The following is a 27,659-nucleotide window of genomic DNA, read 5'->3' on the forward strand; positions in this document are numbered from 1 at the left end:
TTTAGATGAATGGTTCAGAGAACCGACACGTTGATAAATTTATCAACGTGTCGGGTCTCTGAACCATTCATCTACAAATCCTGTCAGACACTGCAACTTCTTGGGATCTTAATAACTGAGAATTCTTTGCTTGCCTAACCCTTGGGCACGACCTACTTCCACATTGGACAAATGTGACACCACCTACGACTGCTGTACCTCTCCTGACTACAGTATATAAGCTACTTCTCTGCACATATGCTACATTCTATTCAAGATTGATGGACTGACCACATTGACTCAAGGTTGAGGGACTGATTACCTCATTCTTCTCCTGTTCTTCACGTTTCTCCTTTGTGTGGACTGATGAAGCCACTGTGTGGCAAAATGTTTTCTCAATATAGATACCCAAGAGTTGCACATGTGTCTAATTTATCACCATACCCACCCAGAATGTCATACTCCACTCCTACAGTCTAGTCTAGGCAGCTGGATGCCAACCAGGAGGATAGCAGCCAGGGAAATGGCACGGCTGGCAATACTAGGAGAGGCAAGTGTCGGTCATGCCTACAGCTTCGTTGTCTCAACTCTAATGGTTTCCTCCATAGACACTGTAGCTGCCCTGGTTCAGGATGTCCTCCTGTGGAAAGTGATGATCCAGAGCCACCTCAGGCACCTGAACCCACTCCAACAAACCTCGTCTCATCAGATGATATCTTGGAAGCAATTAAAGCAACAGGTACCAGGGCACTCACACATATTCCCAAAGCAGTCCGTCCACACGCAGCTGGAAAACTTACAGACCTCTTAAAAAAGTAAACGATGGTTCCACTATCCTAAATGCTCCACCAACCATCAAGGCATGGCACAACTTGCTGCTTTTTAGCAATGTCTGCTTAGCTGCGCTGGAAAGAAGGGGAAAGAGGCTAGCCTTTAAGATACTTTCCTAGAACTGATAACCTCGTCTGCCTTCCCCATCAATACAAAAACGGGAGAGGCAGAACCCCCACTCACTTCACTGTCAGTGAAAAAGTCAGAGTGCAGGTGAGCAAAAAAACTGAAGAGAGCAACACAGTGGGGCCAATCAGAATTATTACCAGTGAAGATACAGTTGCCCCCAGGGATGCTGACACGGCTGAAGCACTTAGAGGAAAGCACCCTGCCAGGGAAACCAGGGGCACCAACAGTTCCAACACCTCTGTCCCCACTGTGGAACCATTGATCGTGGAATACTTGGACGTTTACAAAGCAATAATGTCGTTCCCATCTGGGTCTGCTGGGGGTTACACTGGAATAAGGCCACAGCATTTAAAGAAAATGGGTAATCCAGTTATAGGGGAGATTCCAGAGACACTGCTTTCAGAGATCACAAGGTTCGTCAACAATTCCTTGGCTGGTCTTATTCCTGACGAAATTAAACCTTTCTTTTCTGATGCAACACTTTGTGCACTTAAAAGGAAGGATGGAGGAATTAGGCCTATTGCAGTAGGCAACACCTTTCACCACCTCGTTTCCAAAGCTGCTGTCCGAAGCATTCGTGCAGAGGCAGCCCTGATGCTTCAACCAAACCAGCTTGGTTTTGGGGTCTCTCAAGGAAGTGAAGCAGCGGTTCATACAACAAAGGCGTATATCAACAACCTGCCTGAGGACAATGCAGTGGTAAAATTAGACTTCAAGAATGCATTTAATCTCCTGAAAAGAGATGTGCTAATAGCAGCGGTACAAGAACATTTCCCTGTTCTCTTCCCCTTTGTTTCAGCTGGATATAGCAAGAAATCAATGCTCCTGTTTGGAGAGCATGAAATCACATCATCAGAGGGTGTCCAGCAAGGGGATCCTCTTGCACCATTTCTTTTCTGTATAGCAGTTAGGGAAATCACAGTCAGACTGACCGGTGAGCTAAACATCTGGTTCCTGGATGATGGCACAATAGCAGGTACAAAGGAGTCCCTCTTAGGTGATCTTACACAAGTGATGACAAAGGGAAATGGGTCTCAATCTGAATCCATCCAAATGTGAAATCATTTCAGTCAGTCAACAAGTGATAAATGCACTGAGATCAAAACTACCAGGAGCATCAGTTATTGCCCCTACAAATAGTGACATGATTGGAGTACCTCTGGGAAGCGATGCCATTGACTCAATCCTCAGGAAGAAATTGGAAGAAATGAGGAGAATGGAACAACGAATAGGCAATCTTGACACCCACGACGCCTTGTACTTTCTCACAAAGTGCTTGAGTTTGCCCAGGTTGACATATTTCCTAAGATGTGCACCTTCATATGATAACCCTATACTGCACGAATATGACAGTATCCTGAGGCAGATTTTTACGAAAGTACTTAACCTTACTCTTGAAGATGGGTAGTGGAATCAAGCTACACTTTCAGTCAGACTAGGAGGCTTAGGTGTCCGCAAGTCATCACAGATTGCACTACCTGCTTTTCTGTCCTCATGCATTGCATCCAGAGGGCTTGTAGCAGCATTCTCCCTGAACATCTTAGGGACAAGATTGGAGTCCAGGACCAAAAGTTCATTGATGCAGCCATGATCTGGGATAATCTAATGGGCTCTGAAACCAGACCTGCTCCCCCCAACAACTACAAACAGCCGCACTGGGATGACCTGATAGTGGAGAAAATAGCCTCAACAATGCTTCAAAGTGTGTCAGGGAAGGATAGAGCCCGCCTCCTGGCAGTGAGAGCTCCTCATGCAGAGGACTTTCTGTTGGCTGTTCCCAACTCCAGCCTTGGCACACGGCTCGACCCACAGACCCTCTGCACTGGTGTTGCCCTTCGACTTGCCGCCCCTATTCTCGCCGAACACAGGTGTATTTTTGGCAGTGAAGCAGCAGACCGATTCGGGTACCATGGTCTTGTGTGCCGTAAATCTGAGGGAAAGATTGCAAGACATGAGGAGGTTAATAACATTATCAAGAGGAGCCTCACAACATCCGGATGCCCAGCAGTAAGGGAGCCACCCCAACTATACAGATCTGATGGCAGCCAGAAGCGTTCAGGTGGTATCACCCTTCAAGCCTGGACAGATGGGAAGCAGGTGGTGTGGGACTGCACATGTACATCTACCTTGGCTGATACCTATCTCCAATACACCAGGGAGGAAGGAGGGGCAGCTGCCAGCTTCAGGGAGTCCCCAAAATCTAGAAAATATGGAGAACTTGTCCATCATTATATGTTTGTTCCCATAGGCTCAGAGACCCTTGGCTCATGGGGAAAGAGTGCATCTAAGTTCCTTAAGGAGCTAGGCAAAAGACTCATCAGGATAACTAGGGATCCCAGGGCAGCTAGTTTTCTGTTCCAGCAACTCAGCGCTGCTGTTCAGAGGGGTAATGCCTGCTGTATTTTGGGCATGCACCCCAGTTCTGAAGAGCTGGATAAGATTTTCTCATTATAATCAGTGACAAACATGTAACAATATGTACTAGACATGTATCTCTCACATCTCATGGACTGTATATGCCATCTTTATATCAGCAATGTATCTCTTAAGCCTTTTGGTTAAAATGAATGAAAAGATGGGGTGGTAGGAGAAGTGGAATATTCAAACGGCTTCAGGAAGCAATCCAAGTATTCTTCCTTGAAGCCTTTTTATCCACCTCTCCGAGGCTATGATGGGTTCCACAATTTTTACCAGAGGTGGACCCCATCCTATGTATATATATATATATATATATATATATATATATATATATATATATATATATATATATATATATATATATATATATATGCAAAACAACCACTCTGAAAGAATAGAGAAATTCCAAGCGCTTTCGTGACTACTCACATTATCAAGGAACTAACATAGTTCCTTGATAATGTGAGTAGTCACGAAAGCGCTTGGAATTTCTCTATTCTTTAAGAGTGGTTGTTTTGCATATTTTGAAATCACCTGTTCACTGTGATCTTATTGCATATATATATATATATATATATATATATATATATATATATATATATATATATATATATATATATATATATATATATATATATATATATATATATATATATATATATATATATATACGTCGTGCCGAATATGTAAAACTGGTCAATTAGCAAGAAGAGTTTCCTGGTTTTCATTGAGGCATTATCTGCATCAATCTTGCGGTTATCATGCCAAGTGTGGATGTAGGGCTGGAGAACTCGTTATGATCTATGTATCATATTTCAGGAATGTATGGTGTAATCTCGAAGGTTTTTTTATGTATTATTTGGATGTGTATCAGTCTTGTATGAAACGATTCTTGAGTAATATTGTTCTTTGTGATATTCTATTCTATTCTATTTGATTCACCGGTATGGTATCCCGGCCCGGGTCTCTTCCATTTTGGTGACCCGGGTAGGGAAGTTTATCTTTACTTGCACCTGCGTGGCAGGTCTTCAGCAGGAAGGAGGAGGGGGTACCTCACCGGCTCTATGGCCAGATGACGTACCAAACGTTAGTGTGCACTAACAGCGGCTGGTGTGCAGTGCAATGGAGGCCCAAAGCAGGCCCTCGCAGCAACCTCAGCGGGGACGCGGATGGCGTGCAATGACTGGAAGTAAGGTTTCCAAGTCCCTGACAGCTAAGTACATCCTCTCGAGCCTGCCCCACTGGGGTCATTGGGAAGTGTCTACGGTGAAGGGGCATCGTAGCCGGGCAGTCAAACAGGTAGTGCACCAAGGGCTTCGGAACCATTCGGTCACAATGGGCACAGATGCAGTGAAATGACCTGTCCCTGGCGGACCCGTAAATCTCTCATCAGTTTGTCAGCTCCTGGGAGTCGGAGATACTTTGCGATCCTCTTGGCAGCTACCAGTTGGATCCTGTCTTCAAGAGGCTGTAGCTGCATCTCAAGGTTCAGAGCCACTACACTGGTCCACCTAGGAGCCCCCAGCATGGCCTGTACAGCTGTGTTCTGGATGACACAGAGGGATTTGATTTTTGTGGGTCTGGCGTGAACCAGAGCAAGTGCCCCATAGTCAACGAGGGAGCGTATTGCCTGGATGTAGAGCAACCTCATGACCTTGAGGCTGGCCCCAACCCTAGGGTTGGCCAGGGCACTCAGTGCCCTGCACACGTTTCTGGGAGGTGAGGCGCCTGTCAATGTAGATGCCAAGGTACCTATAACTGTGAACCCACTCCAGGTCGATGCCCAGGACCCGCAGCCTCTGACTGGGTACCCTGGTGTGAAGGATCATGGCTTTGAATTTTGCAAGTGGAATCCAGCAGATCGAGGTCCTCCTGGGCATGCTGCAAAAGCCGGCGCTTCCTAGGTACGACAAGTGCCAGGTCATCGGAATAGCTGAAGAGGAAGGTGCCTCTGGAGAAAGGCAAGTGCACCAGCTGGTGCATCAGTACATTGAACAGGGTGGGACTATGCACCCCACCTTGTGGAGTGCCATTGCCCAGGGTCTTGAGAGAAGAGGCATGCCCCTGGAAGCGTACCCGGCCTGCCTGTCCTGGAGATAGGAACGAAGCCATGAAAGCAGCCTGCCTTTAACCCCCCTGCAGGCCAAGAGTGAGAGGATGGCAGGTGCACTGGCTAGCTCAAAAGCTTTCTCGAGGTCAAGAAAGACAACAGTGTGAGCTTGGGCGTCCGACCCAAAGCCGGCCAGTAGAGTGGTAAGGCTTTCGAAAGTGCCCACTCCTCTGGTGAAGCCATAGAGGTGTTTATGAGGAGGGCCAAGTTTCCACCACAGGCGCTCCAACACCATCCTTTCAGACACCTTCGAGATGTAGCTGGTGAGGGAGATGGGTCTCACACTGCCAGGATCCCCAGGCTTAGGAATCGGTATGATGTCAGCCTCCTTCCATACGACAGGGAGTTTGCCAGCTCGCCAAGTCCGGTTGACGACCCCCAGAAAGGCCAGACCGAGTGATCATGCCATAGGTGATACCATCATGCCCCGGTGCAGTGTCCTGATGAGATGTGGAGGCTGCCTGGAGCTCCTGATCGGTGAAGTCTTCATCCGTGATGTCCTTAGCCTGGCATGCCGCTTGGATCACCATCATCCTTCTAGGAAGGAGGGTGGCTTGGAGGTCCTGGAGATCCTGAGGCAATTGAGCCATGGCAGCTCTGGAGGTGAAAAGGTCCACCAGATGTTCTGCCTCTGTTGCAGGGTCTGGGTGCAACCGAGCCACACTGCAAAACTGCCCGGTGGCCAATCGTAACTTGGTCCAAATCTCAGATAAGGTGGAGGAGTAGCTGAAGGAAGCACACCACTCGAACCATTTAGCCTGCCGGACCCTGTGTGAGACATGGCGTGCATGCCGCACCACTTCCCTGAGCAGACGCATGGAGTCAACCGTGGGATTACGCCTGTGCATCTTGCGTACGACACTGATGCGGTGGTTCTGCTCCCTGATGTCCTCATTGTAAAACCACCAGTCACGTTTATGTGACCCTCCGCCTGTAATCTTAGGTATGGCTCCCGCAACTGCACATGTGAAGGCCACCTGCAAGCTTTGAGCCGCCTCATCTGGGTCTTCCGGAAGAGGAGACTCTGCCCACCAGCGCTCAATGACCTCCTGGAAGCACTGCCAGTCGGCCTTTTTTAGATTCCATCTGGGGGTAGGTGTGGGGAGCGGGCACCGCTGGACCATCAGCATGGTGACCACTGCAAAGTGATCACTGGTGAGACGGGGGTGGACCTCCCATCTCGCACTCGAGAGCAACCGCCTAGAGATGAGTGTGACGTCCAAGCGGCCACCGTAGTGATGGGTTGGCTCACCATTATTGAGGAGGGCGATCTCAAGGACCTCCTTCAGCACAGCTGCAAGGTGCTTCCCAGAAGAAAGTATTGGGTGGTGGGTATTGACATCCCCAGCCACAACAAGACCCTCCCGTGGGGCGAGTGCTGCCACCTCTGAAATGTCAAGGGTGTACCGAGAGCTTCTGTAAATATTGTAAACCACGAGAGGTCCATCCGGTAGGGTTAGGGTGACAGCCTGAACCTCTACGCCCTCCCCACAGTTGATGGGGTCATTGGAGATTGAATGAGGGATAGTGGTCCTGACGTAGATCGCCGTGCCCCTTCCAGTCCCTTCCAGGCACTGAAGGTAGGCCGAGAATCCCGGGATACGTGGCTGCATTTGATGTGACGAATTGGTAAGTGTCTCCTGGAACAGGAAGACATCAACTTCATCCTGAACTGCAGTTTCAATCACTAAGTGAATTTTCCACTGCAGCCCGCAAATGTTCCACTGGACGATCTTCAAGGGCCGCAGAGGTGGCCCTCTGATTCCATCTCTGCCTGGGACTCGTCGTCCGTTGTTGGCGACTCCGGGGCCTTCTCCATCACAGACTGGAAGGACTCCTGGATGATGGCCTGAAGTTCCATTGAGTCCTTCCTGTCCGGTAGGACCACGCCCAGCATCCATGACAGGAGCTGTCTGCAGGCGCCTCTGTCCTCCGCCGACGGGAGCAGGCGATAGAGGAGTGCTGAGATGACTTCGATGGTTTTCTTCAGTCGATCGGGAAATGATTCGACCATTACCGCCGCAGGCATTGAGCTGGACGATCCGTCGAGTCGGTGCTGGGTCACTGGGTATGTCTGGGTGGCTGTTGACACTGCAGCAGCATAAGCTGGGTGCACCCTGGGCCCAGCCTGAGTGGCCATGGGCTTCTGGGTCCCCTGGCGGAGAACCTCTGCCTGACTCTGGCCGCTCACAGTAGGGGCCTGCCCTTGGGAAGAGACCTGCTGGCGGTATGGCAAGGAATGTTGGTGCCCAGCTGGGACCTGCTGGGCAGTGTGCCTGGCTGTTTTTCCCATTGATTCTGTTTTCTTGGCCACCTTACCATCTGACCCCGTAGTTGACCGCGCTGCTGCAAGCCAGTGCGTGCCCCCTGATGCAGCTGCCAGGTGCCCAGTGCCAGGAACTCGCTGGTATTGCCCTCCTGCGGTATCTGGGGAACCGCGGTCGGAGCCCATACCGACTGTTGCTGGGTGGTTCCAAGGCTGGGTGGCGTCAGGGCTGTCGGGTCGTTCCGATGACGAACCTGCTGCCAGTGCTGCACCATCACAGGACAGCTCCGGTCCCAGGCATGGTGCCTCCTTGAGCAGTTGGCACACTTGGGCTCCGGCCGAAGGTCTTTGCCGGTTGGCTGTTTGAGGATGGCAATGCAGTCCTTCGAGTCGTGTGCCTTGCTGCACACACCACACTTCTCTCGCTGGCAGGTGGCTGCAATAGGATTGAACCTCTGACAGTTGAAGCATTGTACTGGGACCGGCAGGTATGGTCGGGTCTTGAATCTTTCCCAGACCCCAAGGTCCAGGTGCGTGAGAAGTGGACCTTTGTGGTGGATCAGCACCTGGCGGGTGGGCACCTTGTTCACTGTTGCAGTGAGTCGCTCCACCTTGACAATATTGGGCACTTCCAAAATGGGGTCCAGTGGGAGGGGCACAGGGACGTGTAAGAGCACCCCCTTGTACACGTTCTCCGAAGCAACCAGTTCCACCATGCTGGGATGGGTCACAACCAGCCCCTTCAATTCCTCGTAAGAATCCTCGTCCCGAGGAATGACCAAAACCTCGTTCCTGAGAGTGAACTCGCAGTGGAACTTGAGGTGGGGTAGACCTTCCAGATACCTTACAAACCCGTAATCCGGAACCTTGAATTTGTTGAAGGCCCTGGTTGCTTGTGCCCGAGCTGAGCGGGAATTCCTCAGTCCACGTCGAGTCAGCCAGTCCCCGTCCACTGTGGAGGCCAGCGCAACTGGTGTAGGGACCTGGGATGGCTCCATCCTTGGCAGTTGTGGAGCTACAGCCTCCTGGCTTCCTTCCACAATCCCTATGGCCATCTGGGGGTGCAAGTCTCCTTGGGTAGCGGCTGCCGACGGATCTAGTGGCAGATTGGCAGATACAATAGTCTCTACTGCATCCTTGGCCTTCTTGGTGGGGGCTCCCACCTGCCCCACGTCGTCCTCCAACTCGTCCCCGCATTCCAATGAACATTTAGGCCGCTCTCCTGGGTCTGTCATGGTGACTGTAGGTGTGGGGACAGAGCCAGCAGCAGAGCTGCTGCCTGTGACCTCACAGCCGCCCACACTGGGTGCAGAGCTGTGAGGTTCAGTGCCCCAGTCAGGGCCCGTAGCCACCCGCACGTAGCTCACTGCCCTGAAACACTGAATACAGTCCAAGGACCACTAGAAACGTCGCCAATCTGTGCGTAAACTAACACAGACATATATTCCAAGCGAACACAACACACACTGTTTTACGATCTTTCCACACCGGTGTTCCGTATCCAATCCCGATGATGATCACGTAATGTGTTCCGTCGTGTAACCCCTCTTTTTGTGATATGAAGTGTGTTTTAGTTTGTAATTATGTTTGTGCTGGGTTTTTGCATGTAGAGATATGCTTATATACTGTTTTTTTTTTGTGTGTGTGCTTACAGCGCATCTGATTAATGTGATTTTGAGAAACATTTTTTGTGTGCATATTCCTTTCTATTGTATTGAGCCTTTGTCGTAGGTCAGGCTTTATGTAAAACTTTATATATGTATGTTTCGATTCATTTTAAAGTTTACAATTTAGGTCAGTACCCAAATACCGGTTTGTTTTCATTGCTATGTTCTTGATGTAAGTCTTAACTATATGGTAAACAGACATATCTAGCCAGTTAATACACGCAGTCCATTTGTGTCTCAGATTTTGTATACTGGTTTATTGTACCAGTAATGAGCCTTTCGTTTTTAAATCTAAGCTATTTTCTTTTTATGTTTATTCGTATTTTAGTATATGTAAAGCTGTATTGTTAGGGATTAGTATGTAGATGTTCTAGTAAGGTTAGGGTGTTAGGTTTTGGTTTATTGATTAATGCGAAGGATGGGATTAATTGATATATGTCATGTTATATGTAAATTTTATATACATGTCAGGTTTTGAATCATGAATGCGTATATATGTCAGTTCATGACCATGTTACTGTGTTTATTTGTAGCTATGTTCTTGCCGTAAGTTATTGTTGTATGTTATACAGCAGTATCTTGCGAGTATATAGGTGCAATCTTTTTTGTGTCAGGTATTTTGTGTCGGGTTTATTTTGTCAGTGTGCGAACCTTTTGGATTGAGATCCATACTGTTTTCTGTTTATTTTTATTTTTATGTTACGGTGTATTGGTTTTAAATAAAATATAAAAAAATAATTAGCAAGAACTCATTTAATATTAAGTCCTTTCTGAAATTTTCTCTTATACGTTTAAAGATATATTTTTTTCATTAATGTTAATGTAAAAATTTTTCATTTTGCACCAATAGAATCTGAGAAAACTTACGTAACCTTATTATAACAAGAGCAATTTATTTGATCCTAACCCAACTAAATATATTTTAAATACGTTTATCATAATTTAGTAATAAACAAACACAATCAAATATATTTTTTCGTTAAGTTCAGAATGATTTTGGCGAATAGGCACACAGAACAGAACAGAGGACTCACAGGTAAGGGCCCACTAGGGGCGAGGGGCAAGTGGGGACAGGATGAAGATAGTTGGGGAGAGGAAAAAATCTTAAGAAGGAGGAAAAGTGTCAGGACTATACCCAACTGCTAATCAACCATACCCAATGACAAGCGAAAAATTGTGTAAGCAATAATTTCGGCAAAATCATTCTGAACCTAACGCAAAAAATATGTTTCACTGTGTTTGTTTAGTATAAAATTATTATCAACAAATCTAAAATACATTAAGTTGGGTTAGGCTAAAATAAATTGTTCTTGTTATAATAAGGCTAGGTAAGTTTTCTAAGGTTCTTTTGGAGCAAAACTAAAATGTTTTACATTAACATTAACGAAAAAAATATATATTTAAGCGTATAAGAGAAAATATTAGAAAGGACTTAATTTTAAATGAGTTCTTGCTAATTGACCAGTTTTACATATTCGGCACGACATACACACACACACACACACACACACACACACACACACACACACACACACACACACACACACACACACACACACACACACACACACACAAACTACACCAAACTACAAAAGGGGGAACTACTCAGGCTTGAGGAACTTATTTCAAGACATTCAGTGGGAGAGGGAACTGACAGGAAAACCAGTACAAGAAATGGACTATGTGGCAACAAAATGCAAGGAGGCAGAGGAGAGGTTTGTTCTCAAGGGAAACAGAAATAATGGGAAGAACAGAACGAGTCCTTGGTTCACCCAAAGGTGTAGGTAGGGAGGCAAAAACTAGGTGTACCAGAGAATGGAAAAGGTACAGAAGACAGAGAACTCATGAAAGTAAAGAGATTAGCCGAAGAGCCAGAAACGAATATGCACAGATAAGAAGGAAGGCTCAGCGGCAATACGAAAATGACATAGCAACGAAAGTCAAGACTGACCCGAAGCTGTTGTACAGCCACATCAGGAGGAAAACAACAGTCAAGGACAAGGTAATCAGACTGAGGAAGGGTGATGGGGAATTCACAAGAAACGACCGGGAGGTATGTCAGGAGCTCAACACAAGATTTAAAGACGTATTTACAGTGGAAACCAGTAGGACTCCAGGAAATCAGAGCAGGGGGGTGCACCAGCAAGTGCTGGATGAGGTACATATAACCAAGGAGGAGGTAAAGAAGCTGCTATGCGAACTTGACACCTCAAAGGCGGTGGTACCAGACAACATCTCTCTGTGGGTCCATAAAGAGGGAGCAGAGATATTGTGTGTACCGTTAACAAAGATCTTCAACACATCATTTGAAACTGGGCAACTCCCCGAGGTATGGAAGATGGCAAATGTAGTACCAATTTTTAAAAAGGGAGACAGACATGAGGCACTAAACTACAGACCTGTATCACTAACGTGTATAGTATGCAAGGTCATGGAGAAGATCATCAGGAGGAGAGTGGTGGAGCACCTGGAAAGAAACAAGTGTATAATTGACAACCAGCATGGTTTCAGGGAGGGAAAATCCTGTGTCACAAACCTACTAGAGTTTTATGACAAGGTGACAGAAGTAAGACAAGAGAGAGAGAGGGGTGGATCGACTGCATTTTTTTGGACTGCAAGAAGGCCTTCGACACAGTTCCTCACAAGAGGTTACTGCAAAAGCTAGAGGATCAGGCACACGTAACAGGAAAGGCACTGCAATGGATCAGAGAATACCTGACAGGGAGGCAACAACGAGTCATGGTACGTGACGAGGTGTCAGAGTGGGCGCCTGTGACAAGCGGGGTTCCACAGGGGTCAGTCCTAGGACCTGTGCTGTTCTTGGTATTTGTGAATGACATAACGGAAGGGATAGACTCAGAAGTGTCCTTGTTTGCGGACGATGTGAAGTTAATGAGAAGAATCAAATCGGATGAGGATCAGGCAGGACTACAAAGAGACCTGGACAGGCTACAAGCCTGGTACAGCAACTGGCTCCTGGAGTTTAACCCTGCCAAATGCAAAGTCATGAAGATTGGGGAAGGGCAAAGAAGACCGCAGACACAATATAGTTTAGACGGCCAAAGTCTGCAAACCTCACTCAAGGAAAAAGATCTGGGGGTGAGTATAACACCGAGCATATCTCCCGAGGCGCACATCAATCAGATAACTGCTGCAGCATACGGGCGCCTGGCAAACCTACGGATAGCGTTCCGATACCTCAGTAAGGATTCGTTCAAGACTCTGTATACCATTTACGTCAGGCCCATACTGGAGTATGCAGCACCAGTTTGGAATCCACACCTAGTCAAGCACGTCAAGAAATTAGAGACATTGCAAAGGTTTGCAACAAGACTAGTCCCAGAGCTACGGGGATTGTCCTACGAAGAAAGGTTGAGGGAAATCGGCCTGACGACACTGGAGGCCAGGAGGGTCAGGGGAGACATGATAACGACATATAAAATACTGCGCGGAATAGACGAGGTGGACAAAGACGAGATGTTCCAGAGATGGGACACAGACACAAGAGGTCACAATTGGAAGTTGAAGACTCAGATGAATCAAAGGGATGTTAGGAAGTATTTCTTCAGTCATAGAGTAGTCAAGCCGTGGAATAGCCTAGAAAGTGGCGTAGTGGAGGCGGGAACCATACATAGTTTTAAGGCGAGGTATGATAAAGCTCATGGAACAGGGAGAGAGAGGACCTAGTAGCAATCAGTGAAGAGGCGGGGCCAGGAGCTATGACTCGACCCCTGCAACCACAAATAGGTGAGTACAAATAGGTGAGTGAGTACACACACACACTTATATATATATACACATATATACACACACATATATATATATATATATATATATATATATATATATATATATATATATATATATATATATACATATATATATATATATGTAGACATCTACGGAAGCAAAGAGCGGAATGTTTGAAAGTATAGTGGTGAGAACGTTCTTAAATGGGTATGAAGTGTGGGATGTGACTGTTGCATCAAGGAAGGAGTGGAGATGTGTGTGAATATTATATAGAGAACCAGTAGCTTTTAGAGAAGGAGGTCCGGGTTACTAAAAGTATTATCAAAAAGGGCTGAAGATGTGTTGTTAAGGAATTCGGACACTTAGAAAGGATGAAACACAATATGATGACTTGGAAGGCGTATAAAACTGTAGCGGAGGGAAGGCGGCATAGTGATCGTCTTAGTAAAGATTAGAAGGAGGGGGTAAAGGATATTTTGTGTGTTAGGAGCTTAGACATCCAACAAGCCTGTGTGAACGTGTCGGTGGGAGTGAGTTGAGGCAAGTGGTTTTTATGACTTGACGTGCTGTAGGAATGTAAGAGAGGGAACATTTATGAATGGATTCAGGAAAATTGGCAAGTAGCACTTGAGTCCTTGAGGTAGGTAGTTCAGTGCCTGCATTTTACACAATGGAAGGATTGCTAGTGTCTTTTCTTTCCGACTCACAAATACAAAAGATAACAGATACATCTTACTACTTCTACTTACACTTATGTCTCGCTACACAGGCATGTACACGTATATGTATACACACAATCTGAATTTTTTTCTGTTTTCCTAATAGTTCTTTTTCTTATTTATTTCCTTTTATTTCGTTGGGTAAGTGGAGAGGAATCCTTCCTCCGTAAGCCATCCGTGTAGTAAAAGGCGACTAAAATGCCAGGATCAAGCGGCTAGTAACCCATTTTCCTATGTAAATTACTAAATGTATGTCAGAGAAAAGTTCAACAGATAGGAGTAGCGAGCGAGTATATGGTAACGATAGTTTGATTGCCGGCTACTTGTTAAGGTAGGGTCAGTCTAGCTCCCGCTATCCCCCCCCCCCCTTTCTCCCCACCCGAAAGGTGACGTGTGAGACTCCGGCCAAACAGTAATCACTCGACTCACAGCTCCCAGCACAACTGTAAGTAAAAGCCTCTGCTTCTATTTTAGTGGATATTGGCTGAAACTTCACTTTTGACCAATAATAAACTTAGTCCTTTCAGTTTTAAGCTCCACATGAGACTTTTAGATAATCACCACCTTTTTTAAGTATCTTTCACTTATCATGGAGTGTGATTTCTTAAGCGGTGGGTAACCTGTCTTTCTTTCCAGCTTGGAATGACAGCTCGGGTCACCTGCCAACCAACGAGAAGTGTTGAAGGAGACGGACTGAAGTCCGGAGACGTCACTTTTTGATCTACCTACCTGATTCATGGTAGCCCACCCACAGGAAACTACTCCTCATCTTTGCAGTGGTAAAGAACCTGAGTTCCTGTCATCTGGACTTACTATTCAAGGCTATAGACTCTGTGAAGAACTAGTCGTTGGGGTGTCACCAACACCTGTGGACCCCCCCCCCCCCCCCACATAATCAGTAATGGCTACAATTTCTACAAGACTGTGTCAACCTCAACCAGACACACCAGTATAACTGTACATATTAGCGTTGAATTCAAATGTCTAATTTTTATTTCATTTTTCTGTCAAATAGGATACACATTCATTTTTTCAATGTTTTATCTTTGCATTACTTAATAATAGTGTTTATCTTTGTGTATTATTATTTCTTTTTCTATTCATTAATTTTCCTGAGGAGGAGCCAGCCTTGGTAATACTGTCTGAAGTTGTTACAGGGCTGAGTAAGTCTTCACAGTGTAAAAAGAAGAAAACTATATGAAGTTGAGAGGTTTAAATGTGCTTGGATGTAGGACAGATGATAACAAAGAGATGACTGTGAATGTTATAAATGGAAAGAAGCTGGATATCAGTATTTTTATATTTTATCTGTGTTGTCTGAAGCCTCTTTGGTGCTCCAACTTCGACTTCATCATGTGCACTTTCCTTACCCTACGCACTCTGCTGCATTTTCTTGTATCCCATTTCTTTCATTCGCCCACCTTGTCTAGAAAAACTTAATATGTTAGCCAAAAAAACACAAGTGCAACTAATGTGACATTTTATTATCGGGACGTTTCGTTCAGGAGCTGTGTTAATCTGTCACAAACAATACACGTACACAGAGGGTATATATAGGCTCAGAGTGAGGTCTAGTAGTTGTAATACTAGTGGAGGTGGTAGTAGTAGTAGTGATACATGTGGTAAAAAAATTTTTACTTGTATGTGTAGTAGTATTACAACTACACCTCACTCGAAGCTTATATATACCCTCTGTGTCCATGTATAGTTTGTAACGGCTTGACAAAGCTCCTGGAGAGTGAAACCTTGCGACAATAAAATGTCGGTAATTCTCCCAACATTAAAACAAAAACTTGATAGCATTCAACCAGCTGCGCTTCTTTTATCTTGCGTCGTCCCAGTGACAAATGAAATAATGATGATTAACAGTATTACATTCAAGGAGAAGCATTACATTTGTAAGGGTCTTTCAGAGTCTTAAGAACTGGATTTAATTCAAAAAATGCAGGCTCTGGTTTCTTCGATCAAAAGCCTTCCACCAACATCAAGGCTCTTAAAGGGCCACTGAAGCTGAGGTATTGCCACTGTCCAGCCTTCCCTAAGAGGACACCATTACCATGACTTTCCATGAACGCTATCTGGCTTCAGTAGAGCCAGTCAGATGCTTCGTATTTCTTGCTTAAAGATTTTTATTGTCAAAATGGAAAAGAATAGTATAAAAGGAAGAAGAAAAATGAAAGGCAGCAGCATGAATATATATATATATATATATATATATATACAGTGGAACCTCAAAAATCGAACTGCTCCCAACACGACCAATTATGTAAGTGTATTTTTGTAAGTGCTTTTATAAGTGTATTTTTGAGGGACTGAAATGGACTAATCTAATTTACATTATTCCTGATGGGAATAAATTCATTCGGTAAAGGCACTCGAACAGCCTTCTGGACCGAAGAAAGTTCGATATTTGAGGTTCCACTGTATATATATATATATATATATATATATATATATATATATGTCGTGCTGAATATGTAAAACTGGTCAATTAGCAAGAACTCATTCAAAATTAAGGCATTTCTAAAATTTTCTCTTGTACGTTTAAAGATATATTTTTTTCATTAATGTTAATGTAAAAAAATTTTAATTTTGGACCAAAAGAATCTTAAAAAGCATACCTAACCTTATTATAACAAGTGCAATTTATTTTAGCTTAACCCAACTAAATATATTTTAGATTTGCTTACAATAATTTAATACTAAACAAACACAATGAAATATATTTTTTTCGTTAGGTTTAGAATAAATTTCACGAAATTATTGCATACACAAATTTTCACTTGTCCTATATGGCAAGATGAGCTTTGCTATTTAAGCCAAGATGGCAAGTTCTGCCTATTCGGCACGACATATATATATATATATATATATATATATATATATATATATATATATATATATATATATATATATATATATATATATATATATATATGCAGAGCAACCACTATGAAGGAATGCATATAAGGGCAAGACTACACCTCACAGTCGCATCACAACACCCGACTCTGTGAAACACAATTGATGCTCTACCCAAGCATTAAGATTTTTTACTTGTCTAATGTATCATTAAATTCTTCCCATATTTTATTAATTATAAATGAATCCAATTTATATAAGCCAAAAGAAGCATCCATATAATTTTCAACATGGAATTTTTTGAGACAAGAATCCTTAAACACAGAAACATTTTAATGTGAACCTTTACTGACAACGCTTCGCCCACACAGCGGGTTTTATCAAGTCACAAACAGTTGTACCTGGATGAAAGGTACGTGAGTATTTGTTGAATGGAATCAGGTGGAGAATGTTGTGTAGGTTGTTAGGTAGTCTATCGAAGGCTTTACTGAAATCCAAGTAAACAATATCAAGAAGAAAAATTTAGGCACATGTGCAACATCTGGGTATCTTTATTGTAGACGTTTCGCCAACCAGTGGCTTTATCAATACAAATTCTAGGACATAACTGGAGACAGTAGAACTATATACAAAAAATGAGGGATTGATTACCTCATCTTTTGTATATAGTTTTACTGTCTTCTAATTATGTCCTAGAATTTGTATTGATAAAGCCACTGGTTGGCGAAACGTCTACAATAAAGATACCCAGATGTTGCACGTGTCTAAATTTTTCAACTTGTCGGTATTTTTTACCGTTCATGTACAAACAATATCAAATTCTTTATCACTCTACTGCCTCAAATGCTTTATTGAAGAACTTCAGTAAATTTGTCAGGCAGGAACAAGCTCTGGTGAACCCATTCTGAGATTCATTAATCAGATTATGCTCTTCAAGATGACTTCTAATAATATCAGCTATAATTGATTCTAATAATTTGCCTACTATAGATGTTAGACTTAGTGGACGGTAATTTGACGGAATGGATTTATCCCCTTATTTGAATATAGGAACTATATAATCTATCTTCCACATCCCAGGCACAACACTAGTAAGGATGGATGCATTAAATACGCTCGTTAATGGCTAATTAAGTTAAATCTTACATTCTTTAAGTACCCTGGAAAACAACTCGTCGTGTCACAGGGACTTATTTTGTATCAGTTTATCTATCTGTTTGATAACCATGTCCCTCGTGACAGTAACATTAGTTATTTGAATTCTTCAGGAACTGAATAATTGTTAATTTCTGGAATCTCATTTACGTCTTGTTGTGTAAAGACTGACAAAAAATAATCATTAAATAGAGAACACATTTCCAGTTCTTTATCCGTCGGCTGTCCATTCCCAATTTTCGTAGGTCCTACTTTTTCCCTCACCATCGTCCTATACACTTGAAAGAACCCTTTCAGATTAGTCATTTATTCATTAGCAATTCTAATTTCATAGGTTTTCTAATCCGTTTTTGTACTTCTCTTTTAAACAGAGCATATTGGTCAATAAGGTTAATCTCTCCTCTTTTGATGCGCCTATACATTCTTCTGTTCTCTCCTAATATATGGTTTTAGCCTCCAGTTATCCCAGTTGGGATCGTCATTTTTTTTTTTTTTATTATCACACCGGCCGATTCCCACCAAGGCAGGGTGGCCCGAAAAAGAAAAACTTTCACCATCATTCACTCCATCACTGTCTTGCCAGAAGGGTGCTTTACACTACAGTTTTTAAACTGCAACATTAACACCCCTCCTTCAGAGTGCAGGCACTGTACTTCCCATCTCCAGGACTCAAGTCCGGCCTGCCGGTTTCCCTGAATCCCTTCATAAATGTTACTTTGCTCACACTCCAACAGCACGTCAAGTATTAAAAACCATTTGTCTCCATTCACTCCTATCAAACACGCTCACGCATGCCTGCTGGAAGTCCAAGCCCCTCGCACACAAAACCTCCTTTACCCCCTCCCTCCAACCCTTCCTAGGCCGACCCCTACCCCGCCTTCCTTCCACTACAGACTGATACACTCTTGAAGTCATTCTGTTTCGCTCCATTCTCTCTACATGTCCGAACCACCTCAACAACCCTTCCTCAGCCCTCTGGACAACAGTTTTGGTAATCCCGCACCTCCTCCTAACTTCCAAACTACGAATTCTCTGCATTATATTCACACCACACATTGCCCTCAGACATGACATCTCCACTGCCTCCAGCCTTCTCCTCGCTGCAACATTCATCACCCACGCTTCACACCCATATAAGAGCGTTGGTAAAACTATACTCTCATACATTCCCCTCTTTGCCTCCAAGGACAAAGTTCTTTGTCTCCACAGACTCCTAAGTGCACCACTCACTCTTTTTCCCTCATCAATTCTATGATTCACCTCATCTTTCATAGACCCATCCGCTGACACGTCCACTCCCAAATATCTGAATACGTTCACCTCCTCCATACTCTCTCCCTCCAATCTGATATTCAATCTTTCATCACCTAATCTTTTTGTTATCCTCATAACCTTACTCTTTCCTGTATTCACCTTTAATTTTCTTCTTTTGCACACCCTACCAAATTCATCCACCAATCTCTGCAACTTCTCTTCAGAATCTCCCAAGAGCACAGTGTCATCAGCAAAGAGCAGCTGTGACAACTCCCACTTTGTGTGTGATTCTTTATCTTTTAACTCCACGCCTCTTGCCAAGACCCTCGCATTTACTTCTCTTACAACCCCATCTATAAATATATTAAACAACCACGGTGACATCACACATCCTTGTCTAAGGCCTACTTTTACTGGGAAAAAATTTCCCTCTTTCCTACATACTCTAACTTGAGCCTCACTATCCTCGTAAAAACTCTTCACTGCTTTCAGTAACCTACCTCCTACACCATACACTTGCAACATCTGCCACATTGCCCCCCTATCCACCCTGTCATACGCCTTTTCCAAATCCATAAATGCCACAAAGACCTCTTTAGCCTTATCTAAATACTGTTCACTTATATGTTTCACTGTAAACACCTGGTCCACACACCCCCTACCTTTCCTAAAGCCTCCTTGTTCATCTGCTATCCTATTCTCCGTCTTACTCTTAATTCTTTCAATTATAACTCTACCATACACTTTACCAGGTACACTCAACAGACTTATCCCCCTATAATTTTTGCACTCTCTTTTTTCCCCTTTGCCTTTATACAAAGGAACTATGCATGCTCTCTGCCAATCCCTAGGTACCTTACCCTCTTCCATACATTTATTAAACAATTGCACCAACCACTCCAAAACTATATCCCCACCTGCTTTTAACATTTCTATCTTTATCCCATCAATCCCGGCTGCCTTACCCCCTTTCATTTTACCTACTGCCTCACGAACTTCCCTCACACTCACAACTGGCTCTTCCTCACTCCTACAAGATGTTATTCCTCCTTGCCCTATACACGAAATCACAGCTTCCCTATCTTCATCAACATTTAACAATTCCTCAAAATATTCCTTCCATCTTCCCAATACCTCTAACTCTCCATTTAATAACTCTCCTCTCCTATTTTTAACTGACAAATCCATTTGTTCTCTAGGCTTTCTTAACTTGTTAATCTCACTCCAAAACTTTTTCTTATTTTCAACAAAATTTGTTGATAACATCTCACCCACTCTCTCATTTGCTCTCTTTTTACATTGCTTCACCACTCTCTTAACCTCTCTCTTTTTCTCCATATACTCTTCCCTCCTTGCATCACTTCTACTTTGTAAAAACTTCTCATATGCTAACTTTTTCTCCCTTACTACTCTCTTTACATCATCATTCCACCAATCGCTCCTCTTCCCTCCTGCACCCACTTTCCTGTAACCACAAACTTCTGCTGAACACTCTAACACTACATTTTTAAACCTACCCCATACCTCTTCGACCCCATTGCCTATGCTCTCATTAGCCCATCTATCCTCCAATAGCTGTTTATATCTTACCCTAACTGCCTCCTCTTTTAGTTTATAAACCTTCACCTCTCTCTTCCCTGATGCTTCTATTCTCCTTGTATCCCATATACCTTTTACTCTCAGTGTAGCTACAACTAGAAAGTGATCTGATATATCTGTGGCCCCTCTATAAACATGTACATCCTGAAGTCTACTCAACAGTCTTTTATCTACCAATACATAATCCAACAAACTACTGTCATTTCGCCCTACATCATATCGTGTATACTTATTTATCCTCTTTTTCTTAAAATATGTATTACCTATAACTAAACCCCTTTCTATACAAAGTTCAATCAAAGGGCTCCCATTATCATTTACACCTGGCACCCCAAACTTACCTACCACACTCTCTCTAAAAGTTTCTCCTACTTTAGCATTCAAGTCCCCTACCACAATTACTCTCTCACTTGGTTCAAAGGCTCCTATACATTCACTTAACATCTCCCAAAATCTCTCTCTCTCCTCTGCATTCCTCTCTTCTCCAGGTGCATACACGCTTATTATGACCCACTTCTCGCATCCAACCTTTACTTTAATCCACATAATTCTTGAATTTACACATTCATATTCTCTTTTCTCCTTCCATAACTGATCATTTAACATTACTGCTACCCCTTCCTTTGCTCTAACTCTCTCAGATACTCCAGATTTAATCCCATTTATTTCCCCCCACTGAAACTCTCCTACCCCCTTCAGCTTTGTTTCGCTTAGGGCCAGGACATCCAACTTCTTTTCATTCATAACATCAGCAATCATCTGTTTCTTGTCATCCGCACTACATCCACGCACATTTAAGCAACCCAGTTTTATAAAGTTTTTCTTCTTCTCTTTTTTAGTAATTGTATACAGGAGAAGGGGTTACTAGCCCATTGCTCCCGGCATTTTAGTCGCCTCATACGACACGCATGGCTTACGGAGGAAAGATTCTTTTCCACTTCCCCATGGACAATAGAAGAAATAAAAAAGAACAAGAGCTATTTAGAAAAAGGAGAAAAACCTAGATGTATGTATATATATATATGCATGTGCGTGTCTGTGAAGTGTGACCAAAGTGTAAGTAGGAGTAGCAAGATATCCCTGTTATCTTAGCGTGTTTATGAGACAGAAAAAGAAACCAGCAATCCTACCATCATGCAAAACAATTTCAGGTTTTTGTTTCACAGTCATCTGGCAGGACGGTAGTACTTCCCTGGGTGGTTGCTGTCTACCAACCTACTACCGTCATTATTTGACCTAATTTCTCTTTGGGGAATATACATACTCTGAGCACGTTGTACATTATTAAGAAAAAAGTCATAAATGCAGATACCTTCGTAATCATAAGTATGATCATCGTCATTAAATTTTTAGCTACATTACCCCAGTGAAGATTAGACAGGTGTTCCCTAAGTCCATTATAATCGGCAGAACGAAAATCAGGGACTTTCACTCTATTATCATTATTCTCATATTCCAAGGTAATGCTATAAGTAATGGATTTGTGATCACTTGCGCCAAGCTCTTCAGAGATCTCCAGATAATTTACGAGTGTTTCCTTATTTGACAAGACTAGGTCTAGCAAATTGTTACCACTGGTAGGCTCTGTTACACACTGCTTCAGAAAACAGTCCTGAACTGTTTCCATAAAGTCAGGAATCATATCCCGACTGTTTAAATTATGCCATATTTCAGTTACTGCATTGACATCAAAGTTCCCAGCACACGCTACCAAACGTAATTCATGAATTTTATTTCTTGCACTGTTAGCATGAAATACGGTCATATGTTTTTTCTTCTGCACATTTTCCTATTCACCTTTGCTTTTAAACAATTTCTGCAATTATTGTTACCCAATGTTACTCCATGATTGTTATTATTAAGATTCATAATATGAAAGTCTAAGTCAATATATCCACACTCATTATTTTCCATTCCTAAACTCATACCTCTAACTAATCCTAGTTTAAAGTCCTAACGACACCCTCAGCTGAGCCAGCAAGAAAACCCACTCATACCTTGGATAAGTGAATCCCATCCCTGGCATACATGTCATTTCTACCGTAGAAGTTGTCCCAGTTCTCAACGAATGGTACTGCATTATCCTTACAGTGTTTGTCCAGCCAACAATTAATACCAATTGCTCTGGACAGCCATTCATTTCTGGCACCCATTCTTGGCAAAATGCCACATATAACAGGGTGCCACCCCCTTCTTCCTAATTATGTCTGTTGCTGTCCTGTACCTTCTAACTAAATCCTCACTTCTACGCTTACCTACATCATTGTCTCCAGCACTGAGGCAGATAATAGGATTGATCCCATTACCATTCATGATGTTAAGCCGGCTAACAATATCCTCCATCTCAGCCCCAGGAAAGAAAACTTTATGTCTTCTACTCCTATCCTTCAATCAGAAGGCCCTATCCATGTACCTAACCTGGCTATTCCCAACAAGAGCAACGTTTTTACCTTCCTTGGTGTCGTTCGTCATGACGTTTCCAGTATTTGACTCACATTCATCGGGTAGCACGGAGAATGCGCTCGATGTTTCCACAACAGTTTCTTGGATATTCGTTGTTTCTACCTCTCCGTCCATCTTCTTGATCCTTAACTTTGTCCCATGCTTCCCAGCCACTGTCCAGGTTTCTTTCTTGGCTTGAGGATTCCCAACAAGAGGATTAATACGAATCCTCTTGTTTTCTTCAGTCAGTTGCTGTATTTGAAGCTTAGCCACCCTGAGTTCCTCCTTAAGCTGCTGGTAGAGTTGCTCAAGAGAAGACATCTTGGTTCAGATTCACAGAGAGCACACAAGACAAGTCTTCACAGAGCTTAGTACAGGTCACCACTGAGCAAAGTACAGGTCGCCAGGTTTGAAAATAATATGAACGTTTCTTTTGGTTTATAGAAATTGGATTCATTTATAATTAATAAAATTTGGAAAGAATTGAATGATACATTAGACAATTAAAAAAAGTTAATGCTTGGGTAGAGTAACAGTTGTGTTTCACAGAGTCGGGTGTTGTGACAAGACTATGAGGTGTAGTCTGGCCCTTATATGTCTTCCTGCTGATGTTTTGTTTTTATAGTTCCATGATAATGTGAGAAGTCATGAAAGCGCTTAGAATTTCGGTATTCTTTGACAGTGGTTGTTCTGCATATTGTGATACCACCTATTTACTGTGATTTTATTGCATGCATATATTTATCTATCTATCTATCTATCTATCTATCTATCTATCTATATATATATATATATATATATATATATATATATATATATATATATATATAGATATATATATAAGAAGTACTGATTTCTACAATATGGCTCCCACAGTATGGCTCATCCCGAAAAGGCCTTCTACAGAGTGGCTCATTCTACAGAGTGGCTCATTCCTTAGCAGTCTCCTTTTCACACCTATGTGCTAATGACCTTGACTTCACCCTCGAGACCACCTCGCCCTCGAGAACACCTCGCCCTCGAGACCACCTCGCCCTCGAGACCACCTCACCCACGACCGCCACCTACGACCCCTAACCACGCCCCCACCCACGACCCCCACCCCTGCCTGTGCCCCTCGCGCCCACCCATCGTGCCCACCCGCGCCCCTCGCGCCCGCCCGCGCCCTCGCACCCACCCGCGCCTTCTGTTGCGCCTTCTGCAGCGTCGTCCGGATCGCCCCCGCTCCCCGAATTTTTTTCCGATTTTTTTCGAATTTTATTTTAATTTCATTTTCTTGTGGTCTCCATCTCCTCAGATCAAGTTTTGAGGTTCCCCCTCCCACTTTCACCCCCATCCCAATTTTTTTCGAATTTCATTTTCTTGTGATCTCCTCGGATCAAGTTTTTGGATTCCCCCTCCCACTTTCACCCCATCCCAATTTTTTTTTTTTGAATTTCATTTTCTTACGATCTCCTCAGATCAAGTTTTTTGGATTCCTCCCTCTGGGGGTAAGCATTCAAAATGGACTCCCACTTGCATCCCAAATTTTTTTTCTCGATAATACAAAGACTCCATCTCCTTGGATCAAATTTTTGGGTACCCATCCTTCCACCCCCCAAATATTCCTGCTCCATCTCCTCGGATCAAGTTTTTCTCGTTATCAATAATACAAAGATTTCCCCCACCATCCACTTCTACCCTCTATGTCCAAGTATTTCTCCTCCACTTCCTCGAATCAAGTTTTTTGGATTCCCCCCTCTGGGTATAAGCATTTCAAAATGGACTCCCACTTGCATCCCAATTTTTTTTCTCTCGATAATACAAAGACTCCAATTCCTCGGATCAAATTTTTCTCGAAATCAAAGTCTCCATCTCCTTGGATCAAGTATTTCTCCTCCATCTCCTCGGATCGAGTTTTTGGATTCCCCCTCTGGGGGTAAGCATTTCAAATGAACTCCTCCTATGGGTCATGGTACTTTCTCTTACTACAGGCCTAAACATGTGTGACGTCACCCCACCTGTGTTTACTCGGCGGTCAGTGGCGTCACGTGATGACCTCACACATACAAGCTGAATCTTGTCGACTTCCCCCTACACATTTTTCACTCTTAACCCAGGATAACCCAAATAATTTCACATTTTTTTTTCGTTAATACCCACAACAATCCACAATTTCTTTACAAAATACATCACAAGTCTAGACATTTTACTCGCTTTAACTATTTCATCAGAAAAAGTCACCACAACACTTATAACCACTTTTTCGATAAATTCACTAGTCACAGTTTTACATATTACGAAGTTAATACGCACACACACCGCACTTTACTTTGAACACCTTCAAAAACACCTTTGAATAGTCTCAAACACCATTTGAATACTCCCAAATACACCACTGAATACTACTAAAAACACCACTGAATGCAGTCAAAACACCACCAAAATCACAATAAACTAAGATCAACCTAACAGACTAACACCCATTTTCACACAAATCCCCTCAAATCACTATAACCAAGACGATTACCAATTTCTATGAGTACACTCACCTCCAACTAAGATATAACATGAACGCAAAAAAACATGAACACAATCCAAACACACACAAACACTTATAACAGAATCACTTCTTTTTCGGTATCTCTAGTTCGACAACAATGCCCACAACCCACAACCCACAATTTTTTCTTTTTATAACTAATTTCATCAGAAAAAGTCACAACAACAACCCACAACTTATAACCACTTTCTCGGCATCTCTAGTTCGACAACAACGCCCACAACCCACAACACCCACATCCCACAACACCCACATCCCACATCACCCACACCCCACAATTTTTTCTCGTTTTAACTAATTTCATCAGAAAAAGTCACAACAACCCACTTATAACGTCTTTTCGGTATCTCTAGTTCGACAACAACACCCACAACCCACAACACCCACAACCCACAATTTTTTCTCGTTTTAACTAATTTCATCAGAAAAAGTCACATCAACAACCCACAACTTAAAACCACTTTTTTGGTATCTCTAGTTCGACTACATTACCCACAACCCTCATCACTTACCAATTTATTCACAATTTATTCGATACAAATTTTTCCCCTTCTTTTTACTGAATCTTAAATGTAATACACATTCCTCCCTACATTACTAAAATTCTAATAAAATCATTTCTATACCCATCTCCTTGTATCCACATAATTTGATATTATACTCACAACAACTAATCTCACTACCCAACTACTGCGACATGTTTCAACACCCTCCATTCTTTTCCAATATATCATAACTTTTCAATTCTATAATTTCTTTTTAAAATATTCACACATTACCTTTATTTTCAGTAAAATCCCCCCCATATTTCATTAAATTTCTAATACAACCCTCCCCATACCCCTCTCCATCTCACCCACATTTCTTCACATCCACTCACCCATCTCCCAACACACCTCTTCTGAACACACACACAAAAATCACATTTCACATCCACAAATGCATCTCATCACCCATCTGAAATCCACTAAAATCACTGTTTCCAAGATATTCACAAAACTCTGTGACCACCTAACACACACACACACACACACACCCACAAAAACACACACACACACACACACACACACACACATAGTCCATTTTGAATGCTTACCCCCAGAGGGGGGAATCCAAAAAACTTGATCCGAGGAGATTGTAAGAAAATGAAATTCAAAAAAAAAATTGGGATGGGGTGAAAGTGGGAGGGGGAATCCAAAAACTTGATCCGAGGAGAGCACATGAAAATGAAATTCGAAAAAATTTGGGATGGGGTGAAAGTGGGAGGGGGAACCTCAAAATTTGATCCGAGGAGATGGAGACCACAAGAAAATGAAATTAAAAAAAAATTCGAAAAAAATCGGAAAAAAATCGGGGAGCGGGGGCGATCCGGACGACACTGCAGAAGGCGCTGCAGAAGGTGCGGGTGGGTGCGAGGGCGCGGGCGGGCACGAAGGGCGCGGGTGGGCGCGAAGGGCGTGCGCGAGGGGTGCGGGCGGGCGCGAGGGCGCAGCAGGCAGGTGGGTCGGAGCGAGGGCGGGGGGCGCGGGGGGCGCGGGGGGCGCGGGGGGCGCGGGGGGCGCGGGTGGGGGTGGGGTTCGTGGGTGGGGGCGTGGGTGGGGGTCGTGGGTGGGGGTCATGGGTGAGATGGTCTAGAGGGCGAGGTGGTCTCGAGGGCGAGGTGGTCTCGAGGGCGAGGTGGTCTCGAGGGCGATGTGGTCTCGAGGGTGAGGTCAAGGTAATTAGCATATAGGTGTGAAAAAGAGCCGCTCAGGAATGAGCCACTCTGTCGAAGGCCTTTTCGGGATGAGCCCTACTGTGGGAGCCATACTGTGGGAGCCATACTGTAAAAATCAGTACTACTTATATATATATATATATATATATATATATATATATATATATATATATATATATATATATATATATGCCAGAGATCAGTGTTTGTGTATATTTC

This window comes from Cherax quadricarinatus, chromosome 6 (genome assembly GCF_038502225.1).
Source record: "Cherax quadricarinatus isolate ZL_2023a chromosome 6, ASM3850222v1, whole genome shotgun sequence".
Classification (NCBI taxonomy): Eukaryota; Metazoa; Arthropoda; class Malacostraca; order Decapoda; family Parastacidae; genus Cherax; species Cherax quadricarinatus.